We start from the raw sequence: 18741 nt of genomic DNA on the forward strand, positions 1-18741 counted from the left end.
CTTTTGTCAGTGGAATTTGTTTATCTTTTCCACCCCTACATTCCTAGGCTGTGAGAGAACTGGTCATCACTGTGATTGCTCTTCAGTTTTTATCAGTTCCTCCCCCAGTGCTATTTTTATTAAATACTTGATGTTTCTCTCTTCTTTGGGTATAAATTTAGAGACCCTTAGGCAGACATTTCTGAAAGGGCTCTCTTACTCAGCTGCTGTTAAAATGAAAAGATCAATACTGCCAAGCACCTCTTTTTGTTTGGCTACCTCCAAAATTCATGTTTTCTGCAGTTACTCTCTAGGATTATCTGTAGATTATCTGTAATTTCTATAATTTATAGATTGTAATCTAAACTGAAGATTGGTGCATGTATAATTCTAATGAGCTTCTTGACCAGCACTGTTCAGTAGATACATAATGCAAACTTCATGTCATTAAAATTTTTCTTGTAGTTACGTTAAAAAAGTTAAAGAAGCCGGATGTTGTGGCTCAGCCCTGTAATCCTAGGTCTTTCAGAGGCTAAGGTGGGAGGATGGCTTGAGGCCAGGAGTTGGAGACCAGCCTGGGCAATATAGTGAGACCTCGTCTCTACAAAAAAAAAAAAAAAAGTAAAAGAACCAGATGACTTTACTTTTATTAAAAACAAATTTATCAAAAATATACTTTACTTTTATAAAAAATATAATTTGGACATAAAAATTATTATTGAGATATTTTACTCTTTTTGTATTGCTTTAAAAATCTGCTTGTGTACTTTATTATATATCTCAATTTAGACTAGCCACATTTCAGGGGCTCATTAGCCACATGTGGCTAGTGGCTACTTTATTGGTCAGCACAGATTTTTTTTTTTGACAGGGTTTCCTTTTTTGCCCAGGTTGGTGTGCAGTGGTACAATCACGGCTCACTGTAGCCTCACCCTCCCAAGCTCAAGTGATTTTCCCACCTCAGCCTCCCAAGTAGCTGTGATTACAGGTGCATGCCACCACACCTGGCTAAGTTTTAAACATTTTTTGTAGAGACAGAGGTCTCACTGTGTCTCCCAGGCTGGACTCAAACTCCTGAGCTCAAGCAATCCTCCTGTTTTGGCCTCCCAAAGTGCTGGGATTACAGGTATGAGCCACTGTGCCTGGCTAGCACAGATCTTTACTGTAACTTTTCTTCTTACTATAAAAGGCATTGTGTTGTACTGGCAATTATTTTCCCATCAAAGTGGCCTAGAAAGGAGACATGAATCTGGCCTCATGTCTTTGCTCATAATTAACACATTTCTAGAGAGATTTCCCTTGTTAGAAGAACAAATTGTGGGACTAATGATCTCAAAACGTGAATTCAACTGTAGCACCTAAACAGCAGGCTGCATTATTGACCAATACTGATAAAAATTGCTTTGTCTTATGGCAGGAGTAGCAGTCAGGACAAGACTCAGCATTTAGCAAAATCCATGGAGGCATTCTCCCACATAGGAGCCGTGCAACTCAGTTGTATGCTCCTAAAATCTACTGCAAAGCTGTCAGTGCTTTTTGTTTGTGATTAGCACTTCATTTTTTTTTTCTTCTCAATTATTATTATTTTTTGAGACAGGGTCTTGCTCCACTGGTCCAGAGTACAGTGGTGCAATCATGGCTCACTACAGCCTTGACTCCCAGGCTTCAGTGATCCTCCCACCTTGGCCTCCCGAGTAGTTGGGACCACAGGTGTGTGCCACTATGCCTGGCAATTTTTAATATTTTTGTAGACATGGGGTTCTGCTGTGTTGCCCAGGTTGGTCTTGAACTCCTGGACTCAAGTGATCTACCTGCCTTATCCTCCCAAAGTGTTGGGATTACAAGTGTGAGCCACCGTGCCTGATCAGAAAGATGACTTTTTAGGATTCTAGCTTGTTTGCTTTCCTTCCCACCTGAAGATACTTTTGTTATAGCAGCTTGTCTGCTTTCTGTCTCATTTTTCCCCCCTAATTTTCCCAGAAGTCCTCAATCACTTTCAAGTGTTAAAGGCCATTACTGATTCTTAAATGTATATGGCTATGACTGAATTTTAGCCATTGAGGGTTCATATGATCTATTCTGCCACAGTCCTTCTCAAACTTTAATGTGGATGTGAATCACCTGGGCCAGGCATGGTGGCTCGTGCCTGTAATTCCAGTGACTGGGGAGGTTGAAGTAGGAGGATCAGTAGAGGCCAGGAGTTTGAGACCAGCCTAGGCAACGTAGTGAGATACCCTGTCTCTAAAAAAATATGTATTACAAAAAACAACTTAGACAGGCATGGGATTGCATGCCTGTGGTCCCAATTACTCAGGAGACTCAAGACGGGAGAATCATTTGAATCCAGATGTTTCAGGCTGTAGTGAGTTATGACCACCACCACTGCACTCCAGCCTTGCTGACAGAGTGAGACCCTGACTCTTAAGGAGAAAGAGAGAGAGAGAGGGAGAGAGAGAGAGATTGATTTGATGCAGTAGGTCTGAGATGAGGCCTGAAAGTTTGCATTTTTCACAGACTCTCAGGTCATGTTGATGCCTCTGGTCCAGAGACCACATATAGATCTAGTATATGATAGCAAAATGCTGCTGTCTTATCCCAGCCTGCAGCAAAGACATTTAAAAAAATGTAGTGAGGTTTTCCACCAAGCTAAAAGTACTTTTTTGTTTTATATATTTTTTAAAATTCAGAGATGATTTCATTACTGCCTTCTTGCTACTGCGGTGATTACAAATGCTAGTTATTATTAATATTTTTAAATGACCTTTCATGACAGAATTATACAGCGCTAACCCTACTTACGTCTCCAAGTTAATAAAAGAATTTTAGTAGTTCACAAACTCCTCAAGTCTGATGCCACCCCACTATCTAAATCAGCAGTTTATAGCTTTCCTTCATGACATTTATAGTATTTTGTATTGATATAATTACTTGGACAGTTGTTTAATGTCACTTTCCCCACTGTGCTCTAAGCTCTCGCTCTGTATTTTTAATCACTTTGTCCCTCGTGTCTCAATAGCACTGGGTCTGGTGTCTGTCCGTCCCTATTCAATACTTTTAGGGTGGCTTTATTCAGTGGGTCTCAGTAGGAGTGGTACTGCCCCCTAATGGAGTGTTTTGGAAATTGATGGGAACTAACTGGTTGTCCCAAAGAATGAAGTGTGCTACTGGTGTTTGGTGGGCGGGGATTAAAGGGTGCTAGACATTCTGTAGTGTACACAACAGCTAACTAAGTGAATGCTTATTTGATGCATTTTGCAAAATCTTTGAATGTCCCTGTTGGAGATTCAGTTAATGAAAAACCTATTTGTAATTGACTGAACCAAAAACCTAACTCAGCTGGGTGCAGTGGCTCACACCAGTAATCTCAGGACTTTGGGAGGCCAAGGTGGGTGGATCACTTGAGGCCAGGAGTTGGAGACCTGCTTGGCTAACATGTTGAAACCCCATTTCTATTAAAAATACAAAAATTAGCCAGGCGTGGTGGCGTGCGCCTGTAATCACATCTACTTGGGAGGATGAGGCACAGGAATCACTTAAGCCTGGGAGGCAGAGGTTGCAGTGAGCCAAGATAGCGCTATTGCACTCCAGCCTGGGCAACAGAACGAGACTGTCTCAAAAAAACCCCCCCAAAAAACACCCAAAAACAAAAAACCACACACAGAAACAGAAAAAACAAAACAAAATTCCACTCCATTTAACATTTAAAGACAATTATATGTATGTATGTCCAGTTTTAATATACAGTCATACATCACTAGTGATGGGGGCACATTCTGAGAAATGTGTCATGAGGCAGCTTTGTTGTTGTACAGACATCATAGAGTATATTTATACACACCTAGATGGTATAGCCTGTTGCACACCTAAGCTATATGGTATAGCCGATTGTTCCAGGGCTGCCTATATAGTATGTTACTGTAGGTAGTTGTAACACAATGGTAAATACTTGTGTATCTAAACATAGGAAAGGTACAGCAAAAATATGATTCTGTACTCTTATGGGACCAGAATTATATATGAAGTTTTTGTTGCCTGAAATGTCGTTATGCAACACATGACTGTATTCTGAAATTTTCAGAAATGCAGCTGCTGAGTACTTCAAAAGTTGTACTTTGACTTATTAGCAACATTACAAAGTAACGTCTGCCATTCTGGGAAATCCCATCCGTAGTAGCAGTGATGTTTGTGGTATTTGAATTATTATATATATACCCGCACTAATACACGTTTATAGGAAATATGATGGTTATGTATATATATGTGTGTGTGTGCATACAAATTTAGCCCTTATGCTAATTTATACAATAAAAATTGTTGAGAATATTCAGGTGAACGTTTCTTTTTTAAAATCCAAATTTACCCATTAAAAGTGGTTGCAAGCATCTTACTACATCATTAAATCATTTGGTGGTGTTATCTCTGAGTATTTACATCTTGGGGTGTGTGTGTCTGTGTGTGTGTCTGTGTATCTAAATCACACATATGAAAGACAATAAAAGTTAATCTCTTTTATTTTCTTTTTATATTACATTTTGGACTTTATATTGTTTTTCTTTCTCTGTGTACATACTATCTCTGTAGATTACAAACATTTGCTATCAAAAGGTGGTGCTACTCTGATAGGATTAAGAACACCCCTTTCTCATGGAAACAGCATGGAATCAAGGATTTCTGCCTTCTGGTCTTGGTTTATTTCTCTAAACTGCTCACATAACTTTTCTGAATTTGTTGGTTGATCTGCATTATCACTGATAAGGTAAGTCATGATGTGATAAGTCACAGCAGATGTTTCATGAATGACTAGACATGTGGCAAATCTTACCTGTGGCTCCTCAGAAAGGCAAACTGTCCACCTGACACCCACTGTTCTGCTTCACTTGCATTTTCATTTAGGGAGAGCAGACCACCTTGGAGGAAGTGATTTGGCTAATGATAAGGTATGAAGTAGAGTGGGGAATTGTGGTAGTGGAGGGTAGTATTAATAAGTGAATAAAAGCAGAGTATGTTTTACCTTTCTGGGAAGCAGTTAAGATCCTTAGACTAGGGGCCACACTTGTAAGGATTTTTTTAACAGTTCCATGTTTATCTGTTTCTGAGTGATTAACAATCAAACCCATGAAGACTTATAGGCTGGGGACACTTTTGTGTCTTGTTCAGCAGTTGGCTTGGAGTGGACCACAGAGCTCAAAGGCAAAAGAGTAGTGCACAGTGACACAGTTGGTGCTAAGAAGGGCTCTCGGGGACTGGGTTACCAGGTTTCACAGCAGAAAGTCCCTTCAAGCACATGATTTTAGTCTGCCTAGATCTGGCTAGAATGTTGCTCATTAATTGTAACTAGAAAGATACAGGAAACTCAAGGGTAAATGGCACTGGAAAAAGGTCACTGAAGGTGAATCCATTTAAGATAAAGATCAAGGGGCTAGTGCATGGCTGCCATGTTGCAACAGGACAGTAATGATGACACGGAAGATGTTTCACCCTTCAATGCAGAAGAGAAGACAACTGAATAGACCAAAAATGCTTCTCAGAATAGGGGATTAAAAACAATAGACCAAAAAAAAAAAAAAAATCAGACACTCCCCCCAAAAAAAAAATCGGACACCCAATAGCATAATTTTTCTGTTTGCTCTTTTGAGTCTATGCAGTTATAATCCATCTTCTCTGTGAATTGCTCAGCAGCAGTTTTACTGCCTAGATGGTGACAGTTCTCTTGTTGCCATGTGATTTGGGGGAGTGAAGACTGTCACAGGTAGGCTAATGGTGAGCCTGCATTGGTGGAATCATACTGATGAAGATGACAAGAACCACTGAGTGTCCAGGAAGAGCCATTGGGAGTCCAGGAAGGCATCCCCTCAAGATAACAAAACTGTCTCAGAGGCTGAATCAAGAATCTTTTGGTATTTATTGCCTGTTCAGTGCTGTGGGTGGTAATTGCCTTTAGTGCCCTCTTCTTTTTTGGAGTAAAGTGATTGGCAGTGGTTATCATGGGTGTGGTACTGCAAGATGCCAACCTATATGGTTACATCAGGTGTACAGTGGGCAGTAGAAGGAATTTAACTAGCATGGCTATCTTGTACCCTGGAAAGCAGTTTTTAAGACAAAGCAGTAAAGATAATCTGACTTCCAGACTAGAGAAAATGCTCTTGTATCTTTTATTATATTGGGGAATGAAGACATTTTTGACTCTGAACCTTTTAGTGCCCAGTCCATGTTATAATGAGGAGTATTGGCTCTATTTTTCCACTTAAAAGCTTTACTTGTTTTAAAAAAGGAAAGTTAGTTTTTATATTTTTTATTTTCTTTCCAGTAGTTGGGGCTAGAAAGTATGTTGTCACTAGAAACGTTGTGAAAATTTATCTTACAGGCTGGGCACTGTGACTCACACCTGTAATCCCAGCACTTTGGGAAGCTGAGGTCGGCAGATCATCTGAGGTCAGGAGTTCGAGACCAGCCTGGCCAACATGACAAAACCCCATCTCTACTAAAAATACAAAAATTAGCTGGGTGTGGTGGCGCATGCCTGTGTAGTCTTAGCTACTCGGGAGACTGAGTCAGGAGAATTGCTTGAATCTGGGAGGCGGAGATTGTATTGAGCCGAGATTGTGCTGTTGTACTCCAGCCTGGGCTACAAAGCAAGACTCTGTCTCAAAAAAAAAAAAAAAATTGTTTTACAGTGTACATAGGTATGCACATAGTCATATAATATCAATATGTTCCAAATTAATGAAAATGTGTTCATTTATGTAAGTATGGAGACTTTTGCATTTGGATTCATAGAACATAAGAAGATGTAAGTCTATATCAAAACTCTGTATGTTTATATATTATTTATGTAGACTATTTTCAGAAGTAAATTTTGCTTCCATGGTAAAAGTGAACATTTTGGCTTATGCATAAGTTAGAAATAATTGTTAATTTTTAATATGTACCTCACGGTAAAATTTCTTAGATATATGCAAACAATTAAAACCAAATTTGGGTCAGTGGTGTTAACTAGTTTCCAAAATTTTGTTTATTTTTATTTGTAACAATTCATTTACATAAGGCCCAGTTAATACAAATGGAATCAGCATAGTTTATGTTTAAGGAATACACAGAGATTGCTACTGTTTCATTTATTTTACAGCAAGGATAGGCAAATTTTACTTTGGAACTTCTTACAGGCTGTTCAGTGGTCCTTGAGCTAACAAAATCTATCTGTTATCACTAAAAGAGCATTATTCTTATGTCATAATGACAGTAATCATTTAAATACTTGGCATAATGAATGCGTAAAAGACATTTTATTTTATAAATCTCTTTTTTTCTTGCTATAAAGGGTATATTGTAAATCATGCATTTGTATTAATGGTATTTCTTAAAGCAGTAGATGAAATTGTAAACTAAAGCAATCTATAAACTATTGTAGGCATCCGTAGATTCTGTTGTAGGTACTGTAAACTTTGTTGGAGACTTTAGTCAGCAGATTATGTTGTGAATATATTTGTACTTTGTTAAAATATTTTAAAAGATATTTTGTTTAATTGAATAAGTATCTTTTTTGGACTAGTAGCTATGAAGGTATAAAACTTTGTATAAAACTGCTGTTTATAGAGCAAAAGAAAGCGAAGGTCAAAAATTTATGGTTAATATGCATAGAAAGTTTGATTAGGATTGAGTCTTTAGAAAACAAATGGATAATCATCAAAAGAAAGTTTGTCCCAGTGTTTATTTGCAAGTATGTGCTAATTATTAGGAAAAAACAAATGAATTTAGTAAGTTTTTTTGGGGAATAAGTTTTCTGACAGTTTATATGGTAAAACAACACACTATCCTTTGCATAAGCATAATCATAAAGAGGGTCCATTTTAATTTTTCCAATTTTTTTTTACATTTGATATACATTTTATTCTCTTTTAAAGCATCTATAAAATTGTAGTTTTCTTCTTCTTTGGTTATTAATTATGAAGAGGATCCTGAAAGCCTCATTTTTTGTGGTCTTGTTATTTAAGCAGGTTTCCAGAATTACTTTCATCAGTCTCATGGAATACTGTCTATTTTGCAAGATTTGTAGTTGATTTGTTTGCATTTTAATGCCATTGGTGGTAAGGGCAGGCAGGGAGGACTGTTTAAGTGCTAAGCTGATTTTATAAGTGATTGGTTTCCTAGAGAGTATTTTTGAATTATGACAACTAAGTTTGGGGATAAATACTTAAATAACGAGTCCCCTTATAAATTCTTTGTGTATTTGTTGGTGCCAGGTTGGCAATCAGAATCTTTTCAAGGGCTAAATTGTGTTTATTCTCCACAGTTTCTATCACAGGGTCTTATTCAAGATTAGTTTTTATTAAATGCTTGTTGGATGGAATTGATGACTATTATGAATTTATATTCTTCCATGATTTCATATTTGCAAAGTTTCTCAGAGTCACTCAAGATTGCTATTGTAAAATTTAGTGTAACATCATTTTTTAATGTTATTCTTTATAAGGTAACATTTTAATCTAAAATTTAGATCATTGCCGTTAATTATTTGTTCCAAAGAGAACACTTTGTTCTTTGAAATAGATACTAATTAAAAAAAAACACACTGGCTAGCATCTGTGCAGAGATCTTTCCCTTTAATGTTATGAGCAATTATAAATCAAGACCTAAGAGAGGCCTTGTAAATTATGAATATTCTGAAAACAATGAAGCATCTTCTTCTGCTTCTAACAAAGATAACACTGGAGTTAATGGAAGTGCCATATGCCTAGGGGAAGATGTCATCAAGACAAACATTTAGTTTGTCAAAGTGACATTTAGATGACTGTAAGCAATATTAATCCAGTCATGAGCTCTTGTCAAGCTTAAGTCTGATTTTAAAAGTAATTATTTTAGGCTTATTTATATATCACTGTCTAGTGTAGCAAGTGATTGGAAGCCATCAAACTTTTAGGGTAAAAAGTAGAAAAGAACATAAAATTAATCAGCATTTGGGTGTATTTTTTATCAAGTGCTTAATACAACCCTACTTGGTTATTTGAGTTTGCCTTGACTGCTTTGACCCACCCTATTTCATTATGATTTATTAGAGAATGTAAGCTCCTTTCTCTACATAGGGTACCACTTCTATCCTGTATAGAAAGAGGTGTTAGCAAATGAGACATTATGTAATATAACAAGAATTATGCATAATGAAGGGAGCACAACCATCTCCAAGATCCTCTATAGCAGGAGTCCCAACCCCTGGGCCACCGACTGGTACCATGGCCTGTTAGAAACTGGGCCGCATAGCCGAAGGTGAGCAGTCGGGGAACAAGCATTACTGCCTGAGTTCTGCCTCCTGTCAGACCAGTGGGGGCATTAGATTTTCATAGGATCACAAATACTACTGTGAACTGAGCACGCAGGGGATCTCGGTTACACGCTGTTTATGAGAATCTAATGCCTGGTGATCAGTCACTGTCACACATCCCCAGATGGGACTGTCTAGTTGCAGGAAACAAGCTCAGGGCTCCCACTGATTCTGTATTAACGGTGAGCTGTATAATTATTTTATTACATATTACGATGTAATAATAATAGAAAAAAAGTACACAATAAATGTATTGCAGTTGAATCATCCCAAAACCAATTCCGCCCTTCCAGCCCCCCGTTTGTGGAAAAATTGTCTTCCATGAAACTGGTCCTTGGTGTCAAAAAGGTTGGGGACTGCTGCTCCATAGCAACTGTCTTCCGCCTGGGGAACCTGTACACTTAAGGAAACTTTCCAAGAGGTATGTACACCTCAAAAGTTAGAAGAGAGTTGATTTCCAGATCCTTACCTTGTGATGTATTCTTTCTGAAAATTGATATCCCTTGAAAACACACCCATGGTTTGGGTATCTCCTACCTTTTCTTCTGCTATGTCCTTTACTTTATTTATTTATTTATTTATTTATTTATTTATTTATTTGTGGCAGTCAAAAGCAGTGGGAGTGGAGAAGGAACAAAGAAATCTGTAATTGGTTGTAATCAATTAGTTGTAAACACCACTGCACTCAGACCAGCCTGCCATATCCGTTTCTGTTTTAGAAAAAACCACTCTCCTCCATCTGTAATCTTACCATGGTATATTGACCCAAGCAAGGTTTTCAAAGTCCTGATCATCAAAGGACTAGTTTATAGTTTTGATGTCAGGCAAATCTTCAGACTCTTAACTGTCTCTCACCCTGTTAAACAATTCATTACCAATGAAATTTTTTCCTTGTATTTAATAACTATCATAATAAACATGCTTTTTGTTTAATATTAATAATTATAATTAATCTAGAAGAAAAATATTTAAGCCCAGAGTTTTGTGGTCACAGGAAATCAAAGCCATTTAAAAATTTTGAAGTATGTATGAAATTTTATGTTGCAGAGAAGTATGATAGAGTATTTGTAAGTCAGTAAAAGACTTTAAGCATTAATGTATTTATTTCATTAGGTTGAAATTCGGATGGAGAGGAGGAATGAAATATGATTTCAAGGAGGAAAGCATACAATGTAAATTTTTAAAGTCTTGTTAATGTATGTTTTATATGGATTATGGTGGAAATAAAATATGATCTTTAGGTTTCTCTGGATACATTTAAAAGTATAATATTAAGAAAGTGAAAAGACAAGCCTCTGTGGTTTGATCTCTTTGAGATCATCAGAGTGTTCTAAAATTGATTTTGTGAATGTTTGGCACAACTCTAAAAATACTAAAAACCATTGAAAGCCTCTGTGACTTGTCTTTTCACTTTCTTAATATTATTCTTTTAAATGTATCCAGAGAAATAAAAATTTTACAAATCACATACCTGATAAGGGACTAGTATCCAGAGTATATAAAGAACTCTTACAACTCAATAATAAAAGACAACCCAATTAAAATTCTTGGCAAAGGATCTGAACAGATGTTTCTTCAAAGAGGATATACAAATGGCCAATAAACATATGAAAAGGTGCTGAACTTTATTAGCCATCAGGGAAATTCAAATCAAAATCATGATGAGCTACCACTTCACAGGGAAATTAAAATCAAAACCATGGCGAGCTACCTAGGATGGCCTGAATAAAACAACAACAACAACAACAACAACAACAATAACAGGTAATTGCAAATGTTGGTGAGGATGTGAATAATTGGAACTCTCATACCCTGGGACTGCAAAATGATTCACCTGCTTTGGAAAACAGTCTGTAGTTCCTCAAATAGTTAAACATAGAATTATGACATGATCCAGTAATTCCACTCCTAGGTATATACCAGAGAGAAATGAAAATGTGTGTCAATGCAGAAACTTTTGCACGAAAGGACAGAGCAGCATTATTCATAATAGCCAAAATGTGGGAACAATCCCAGTGTCCATCATCTGATGAATGGATAAAGTGCAGCATATCTGTACAATGAAATGTTATTCATTAATAAAAAGAAATGAAGTACTGATAGATGCTGCAACGTGAGTGAACTTTGATAACATTGTGCTAAATGAAAGAAGCTAGTCACAAAGGAGCACATATTGTATGATTCTGTTTATATGAAATGTCCAAAATAGGTAAATCTATAGAGACAGAAAGTAGATTAATGGCTGCTTAGGGCCGAGGTGGAAGTGGTGGTGGGGAGTAGATAATGGGACAGGGTGGGGGATTGACAGCTATGGCTCTCTTTGAGATCATTAAAGTATTCTAAAATGGATTTTGTTGATGCTTGGTACAACTCTGTAAATATACTGAAAACCATTTGTATTAGTTCATTTTCACACTGCTGATGAAGATATACCCTAGACTGGGCAATTTACAAAAGAAAAAGGTTTAATGGACTTAGAGTTCCACATGGCTGGGGGGGCCTCACAATCATGGTAGAAGGTGAAAGGCACATCTCACATGGTGGCAGACGAGAGAGAGCTTGTGCAGAAAACTCCCATTTTAAAAACCATCACATCTTGTGAGACTTACTGTCACAAGAACAGCAAGGGAAAGACCTGCCTCCCTGATTCAGTCATGTCCCACTGACTCCCTCCCACAACACATGGGAATTATGGGAGCTACAAGATGAGATTTGAGTGGAGATACAGCGCCAAACCATATTACCATTGAATTGTACACTTTAAATGAGTGAATTGTATAGTATGTAAATTATACCTCAAGCTGTTTAAAGAAATAATGTAATAGTTTCATTTTTAAAAGTCTGTGTTTACATATTTCTGTGTATGCCAGAAATGACACACTTTGCATTCTCAAATACATGTGTGATGAACTGTTGCACATATCACCTTAAACATTTTAAAAAATGCAGTCTTAAATTACCAGTTTTAATGGTTGCATAGTATTTCAGTAAGTTGATGTGGGATACTTTGCTCATTTTCCTCCTATATAAGTAATTTCTCAGATTTTGATGTTTTAAATACAAATTTCTATACCTGCTAATTTTCTTCTTTTGCTGCTTTCTTTGGATAAAATTCTGACTGACACTCAGGAAAAATGAATAGATTGCTGAGTTTTTTTTAAATTAAATTTTTGTTTATTGATTTTTTATAGAGACAGGGTTTCGTCTTGTTGGCCAGGCTGATCTCAAACTCCTGGCCTCAAGTGATCTGCCCGCCTTGGCCTCCGAAAGTGCTGGGATTACAGGCATGAGCCACTGTGCCTAGCATGAATTGGGATTGCTGAGATTTCTTACACAGGTATGCCATGTTACTTTTCTGAAGGGTTGAAACAATTTTTATCATTTACATTTTTTTTTTTTTTACTTTTTTGTTAAGTATATAATTTGTTCCATAGTAAACGTTTAAAAGTATATTTCTTTGAGTAAGTACATTATTATAAACCTCCATTTGTTTCCTATTACTGCCTTGAGAGTGATGAAAGTTATTTATTAAATGACCTCGTACTGAATACCCACTCTGTGTCAGAACTTGTGCTAGATACTAGAGACCGGAAATGCAAAGTGAGAAAGGCTTAGTTTTGCAGTCAGAAAAGTTCCACATCTCATGGGGAAAATAATTACAGTAGGTAACATGAAGTCTTCAAGTATAAAAAGGTGTTTGAGGAGGTACCTGGAGGATGTGGCCAGCATAGGAGGGCAGGTGATATGTATGTACAGCTCAAAATATGAGCAGGTCTTTGCCTGGAGGCAAGATGAGAACAAAGAGAGGGCATTCCTAGTGCAGTTACATACACAGCCTCCAAACACCATGATGTGGGCAAGCAGTTCCCACAGGTTCCCTTTGACTGAAGAGTTATCGGCTCTTTTGTGTTTCTAATTTATTCATTAGTACATTTGGTTGTTTTCGATAATATGCTCTGTTCTTTGCATTCCATACACATATTAATAGTAATGTTAAATGTCACTTTTAGGACAAATATTTCCTTTTAGTCTGTCCTTTGACTTTTTAATTTATTTTTCATCATATTTTTACATTCTGGTCACATGGGATTATGATGATTTGTTTTGATATACACCATGTGGAAATTTCTTAATTTATAGCATTATGGATTTAGCTGGTCCAGTAGTAGCAAAACCTTGTTTCTTCAGGTGGTTTTCCTGCTAAGTATGAGAAGAGTTGTAAAATATATGTGGGGCCCTTATTTCTCATGCCCAAGCTCTTTCTGTGTCGAACCCCTTTATGATAGTACAGCGTGGTGTTTACTTGATGGCTGGGTTAGGAAGCCAGATGACAACTTCTCTTTATTTACCATCTTCTCGGGGTAGAATGGCTTCATTCACTTGATCTGAAGAGCCAAGCCAGCAACCCTACTCTGGGCCCCCACAGGTGCTGTGGCAGCAGTAAATTGACAAACCTGTTCACATCTCAACTGCCTCAAATTTTTATTGTTTTAGCAATATAGTAGATAGTAAGGAGTGAAAGGATATAAATCAGATGGAAAGGGAATTGGTATGGACTGAATTGTGTCTCCCTTCAAAATTCATATATTAAAGCCCCAGCCTCCAATGTGACTGTATTTGTGGATAAGGCCTTTATGGAAGCAGTTAAAATTAGATGAGATCATAAGAGTAGGGCCCTGATCTAATTGGGTTAATGTCCTTATGTTGAAGAGATAACAGAGAACTCTCTCTCCCCCTCCACCATGTGAGTATACAGCAAGAAGGCAGACATCTGCAAGCTAGGAAAAGGGTCCTGACCAGGAACCAAACCCTGCTGGACCTTGATCTTGGACTTTCCAGTCCCCAAAACTAAGAAAATCAGTTTCGGTTGTTGAAGTCAACCAGTCCATGATATTTTATTACTGCAGCCTGAGCAGATGAAAACAGACATAATGATAATAATCAAAACAATTATTTATTACCTAACATATATCCATTTTGGATTCCCTTAAAGCCAGGTATGAGTTAAGCATATCTTTATCTCCATTTTCTTGATGGGTAATCTAATCATTAAGTAACTTCCCTCAGGTCTCAGTGCTGGGAAGGTGAGTCTGTGGATCGTAACAGCTCTATGTAATTCATTTATATATTTTAGAGGAAAAGAGACTCAACGGCAACCACAAGTGGAGTGTAAACTCCTGCACAAATACGTTCCCAAACGTTCCCAAACGTATTTGTGCAGGAGTTTGTACTTAGTGGATATGCATTTAATATTCAAGACTCTGTGAAATACTACAGTGAAGAAACCTGTTTAACTTTACTTTCGTGTTTCTCAGAATCCTTCCTAGGGACATCTCTGGTGATACCATGGGTAGCAATGTTTCATGGACATCAGTTTGGGAAGTGCAGCCCAGAGTGGTCATTAGATTCCTGCACTGGCCACGATAGGCCTATTCAATTTAAAACATACTTAAATGTTGATAAGCATGCACGCTTATTACAATTTATTGAACTAAAAATGTAATGAGAATATATGTTACTTCAAGAAATTAAGTTGAATATGGCTTTTCTTTTTGCATGAAGATTAGACAAAACCTTAAGGTAGATGATTATGAATTTTAGACATCTTACCACTAAGAAAATAGGTGCCTCTATAAAAGTAAGCTTTATTATTATTATTATTTTAGTGAGCACCAAATCCGGCAGGCATTTCTGTAGGGCAGAAAGGATAAGAGTTCCAGTCTCATGGAATTTACATTGTACAGAGATGTGGAGATTAAGGGTTACATGTGTTCTTCTCAACATGTTTATATTTGTATATATATTCTTACAAATTATTATAGTTGGAAGGTTTTCTGCACATTCTGGCCTTGGCCAATTGGTATTTTCTTCATAAATACATCTTCAGTTTTTTTCAGGTATTAATATTTTGATTATAGAAACGGACTTTGGGCCTATGCTTGGCTTACAATGTTTCAGTCCACAAATGAATCTTATTTGTAATTGTTAAAGGAATGATTTCTATTTAAGTAAGCCTAAAATGATTTAAAACCTCTAAAGAGACTGGTTAGTTTTATCCTTTGTTTTTTTTTCTGTAACTCAAAAGCAGTTTTAAAAATCTACACATATGCCAGGTTTGATTGAAAACATTTGAGCATCTGAGTGAAGGTGTTGGTGAAGTTGTTTGACATTCTTTTCTTTAATCTAATGATAACATCACTTAAATAATTTATAAGAAAAACCCCGGGTATTTTCCTCCTTTTTTTTTTTTTTAGAGATGGGATCTCACTCTGTCACCAGTGTTTTAAAAGTAGGTCCTACTACATAGTTGATAACACTTAAAATGAATGTTTTTAGACAGCTATAATTTATTTATAGTTAGATGAACCAAACAGCTTTTAACTTCTGTTGCTAAAGCAAGCCCACTTCAAGATACAAAAGATCTTCCATCTTTAGCATATTAGCCAAAAGAGAAAAAGAGAAGAACGTTGAAAGTGTGTTGCCCTACTTCATTTTCCCTTCTGTGTCACACACAGTGAGAATAATTAACAGCCACTTAATAGATTTCTTTTAAGCAGATCACTGATCTGGGAAGTGCTCACTGAGTCTCAGAAAGGGTTTGGTCAGTGGAGAAGAAAATCACAACTGACATTTATGGGTGGAGTCCGTGGGTAGGAGCAGCCAGCTTTTTGACAGCAGTTGTGAGCTCTGGGTAACTCCCACCAGTTAGTGAAATTAATACCAACTTCTTTTTATTTCTTTAACCTTGCCACTGTTTGCCTAAACAGTCAAAGAAAGGCACTAGTTCCATCATATTTCCTGATTCACAAAGCTTAAGGGCAGGCAGGAGGATGTTCATCTTATGGAAGCCTCGGGTTGTTGAGTTAGTGGTTTGCATTAAGAAGGCAAGAGAAAGCTCTTGTTCCTTAATTAGTGAGAGGCATACTGACGGTGTGAAGCAGTTTTTTTTTTTTTTTCCTGCTGGAGGTCATTTTTAATGGTTGAGCATGCTATGTGAGTATTCTAAGCCCAAAACCAGACCCTGGTTCCTTTGATGGACTGCTTACAAATTAGTTGAATAGTAGCTATAACTTATGCCTTTATTTTTTTCTCTTGTTCTTTTCCCCCATTTAGCTTTCCCCCTTACTTAAAAAATTAAAATATAATATATACATATCATACAAAAGAGCATACAATAAGAACTTTTCCTCCTGCTGCCAAGTCCCTGGTTACCCTTTTTAGAGGTAACTACGAACATCATTTTAAAAACTGCTTCCAGACATTTTCTTTGCTTATAGGTCTCTTCTCCACCTTGGGCTCCACACTAGTGGAGCGTATTTTGTTTTTCTTCTTTAACAGTATATGTTGAAGAGTGTTTTATATCAGCACGTATATAGATCCCACTCATTCTGTTTATAGGTTGCGTGCTGTTCATCATATGAATGTACTATATTTACCTGTTTCTAAAAGTTGGTGAACATTTAGGTTGTTTATTGAGTTTTGTTCTTACAAACAGAGATGAATGGATAGTTTTGTTAACAACTAAATATTGAGTCACATATGGTAATATACATTTAAAATTATAATACTGTATATATTGCCAAAATTGCCTGATGAACGGACTCGTACCCTCATCTGAAATGTCTGTTTTTCCACCTTTACCCTTGTTAAGCATTTTCTGAAGCTTGCAATCTGGAACATAAAAATTTGTTTTACTAGTTATTTTCAATTTGCATTACTTTAATTATTAGTGAAGCTGAGCACATTTTCTTTTTATGTTTATAACCCATTTAAATTCTTTTTTTCTTGTGAACTATAGGCTGCTTTCAACACTTAGTTATACCTGATGAGAATTACTGTACAGGTTCGGGAGGACATCCAGAGACTTGTATTGTAGAACTTTCTTAGTGTATTAGGAGCCTTGAAGACGATCTAGTCCCACCTTCTAGTTGGTATAAAAAATATTTTCATAACCTCTGTAACTGGTTCGTTGATTATCTGCTTAAATGCTTTCGATATTAGAACAATCTTAGGGGGCCTGACTTTGCTTGGCTATGCTTGATTTACAATGTTTCAGTCTATAAATGAATCTAATTTCTAATTATTAAAAGAATGATTTCACTTTAAGAACGTTAAAATGATTTAAAATTTCTAAAGAGACTGGTTAGTTTTATCTTTTTTTTTTTTTCCTGTAACTCAAAAGCAGTTTTGAGTGAAGGTGTTGGTAAAGTTGTTTGGCGAGTTAAAACTTCATGGGCAACTAATTCCTCTTTTGGCTTTAGTTGACAGAAATTTCAAGATATGTTAAAAGAGTACTTGAATAGATAGAGAAGACGGGAGCAGCTGAACTCTTTAAATCACTACATTAAGCTGGGCGCAGTAGCTCATGCCTGTAATCCCAATTACTTGGGAGGCTGAGGCTGGATGATCACATGAGCCCAGGAGTTCGAGGCTGCAGTGAGCTATGATTGCACCACTGCACTCCAGCCAGGACAACAGAGTGAGATCCTGTATCTTAAAAACTAGATAATAAATAAATACATGACATTTATGAAGCTAGAAGATTGTTTCAGGCCCAATCAAGGGATCAGGAGCAATGCATGTGTAGTGAATCTTGTTCTTTTGACTAAGAATGAGAGAATTTATAATTAAGGAGGGTGCTTTGAGGGTATGTTAGTTATCTATTGCTGCATAATAACTCCTAAACTTTGTGCTTTAGTGCCTAAACAACAGTAAACATCTGTTCTCTCACAGAGTTTCTGTGGGTTAGCAATTTGGGAGCAACCTAGCTGGGTGGGTTAGGCTCTGGGTGTTTTGGAGGTTGCGGTCAAGATGGTGGTTGGAGCTGCATTCATTTGAAGACTTGACTGGGCCACAAGAGTCTGCTTGCACAGTGCCTCACTCACATGACTGTTGGGAGAAGGTTAAGGAATGAGGTTCCTTGCCTCATGGACCTCTCTGTAGGGCTACCTGAGTGTCTTCACATTCTGGTGGCTGGCATTTTCTAGAGTGAGTAATCCAAGCAAAAGCAAAATGGAAACCCTCATGTCTTTTATGACCTCAGAAATCACACATTGTCATTTCTGCAACATCATATTGCAGGTGCATATCCACACAGGTCAGTCCTATTGGTATGAGAGGGGACTACACAGGAGAGTGAATACTAGGAGGCAAGGATCAGTGGACCCTTTCTTAGAGAATGACAACCTTCTGGCCCCTAGAGATTCAGATCTCACCCACCTGTGAAACAAAACATACTCACTTCTCTCAGGGCCCCTAAACCTCATCCCAGACTGAGGCCAACTCTGTGGAGGAGAATTTGAGGATCTTTAAACAGATTTGGGGAAGCTCGGAATCTATTAAGAATTTTTCTTTGTTGGAAGAAATGGTTGGATTTGGGCAGTGTTATAAAAGCATTTCTTTATGCTCTATCCTATGAAACTTCTGGCCCAAATAAATAGGAGATA

The 18741-nt window shown here is 37.1% G+C and overlaps 1 protein-coding gene and 1 pseudogene across 5 annotated transcripts in view; both read left to right on the forward strand.

Annotated features, from left to right (window-relative positions):
- The window catches only part of CDK14 (cyclin dependent kinase 14), a 798330-nt gene that overhangs the window by 224148 nt on the left and 555441 nt on the right, over positions 1–18741 (forward strand). The gene's annotated exons all lie outside the window — the stretch shown is intronic.
- On the forward strand, positions 1257–10790 carry LOC126949916 (Golgi apparatus membrane protein TVP23 homolog B-like; annotated as a pseudogene).

This window comes from Macaca thibetana, chromosome 3 (genome assembly GCF_024542745.1).
Source record: "Macaca thibetana thibetana isolate TM-01 chromosome 3, ASM2454274v1, whole genome shotgun sequence".
In the NCBI taxonomy this organism is placed as follows: domain Eukaryota; kingdom Metazoa; phylum Chordata; class Mammalia; order Primates; family Cercopithecidae; genus Macaca; species Macaca thibetana.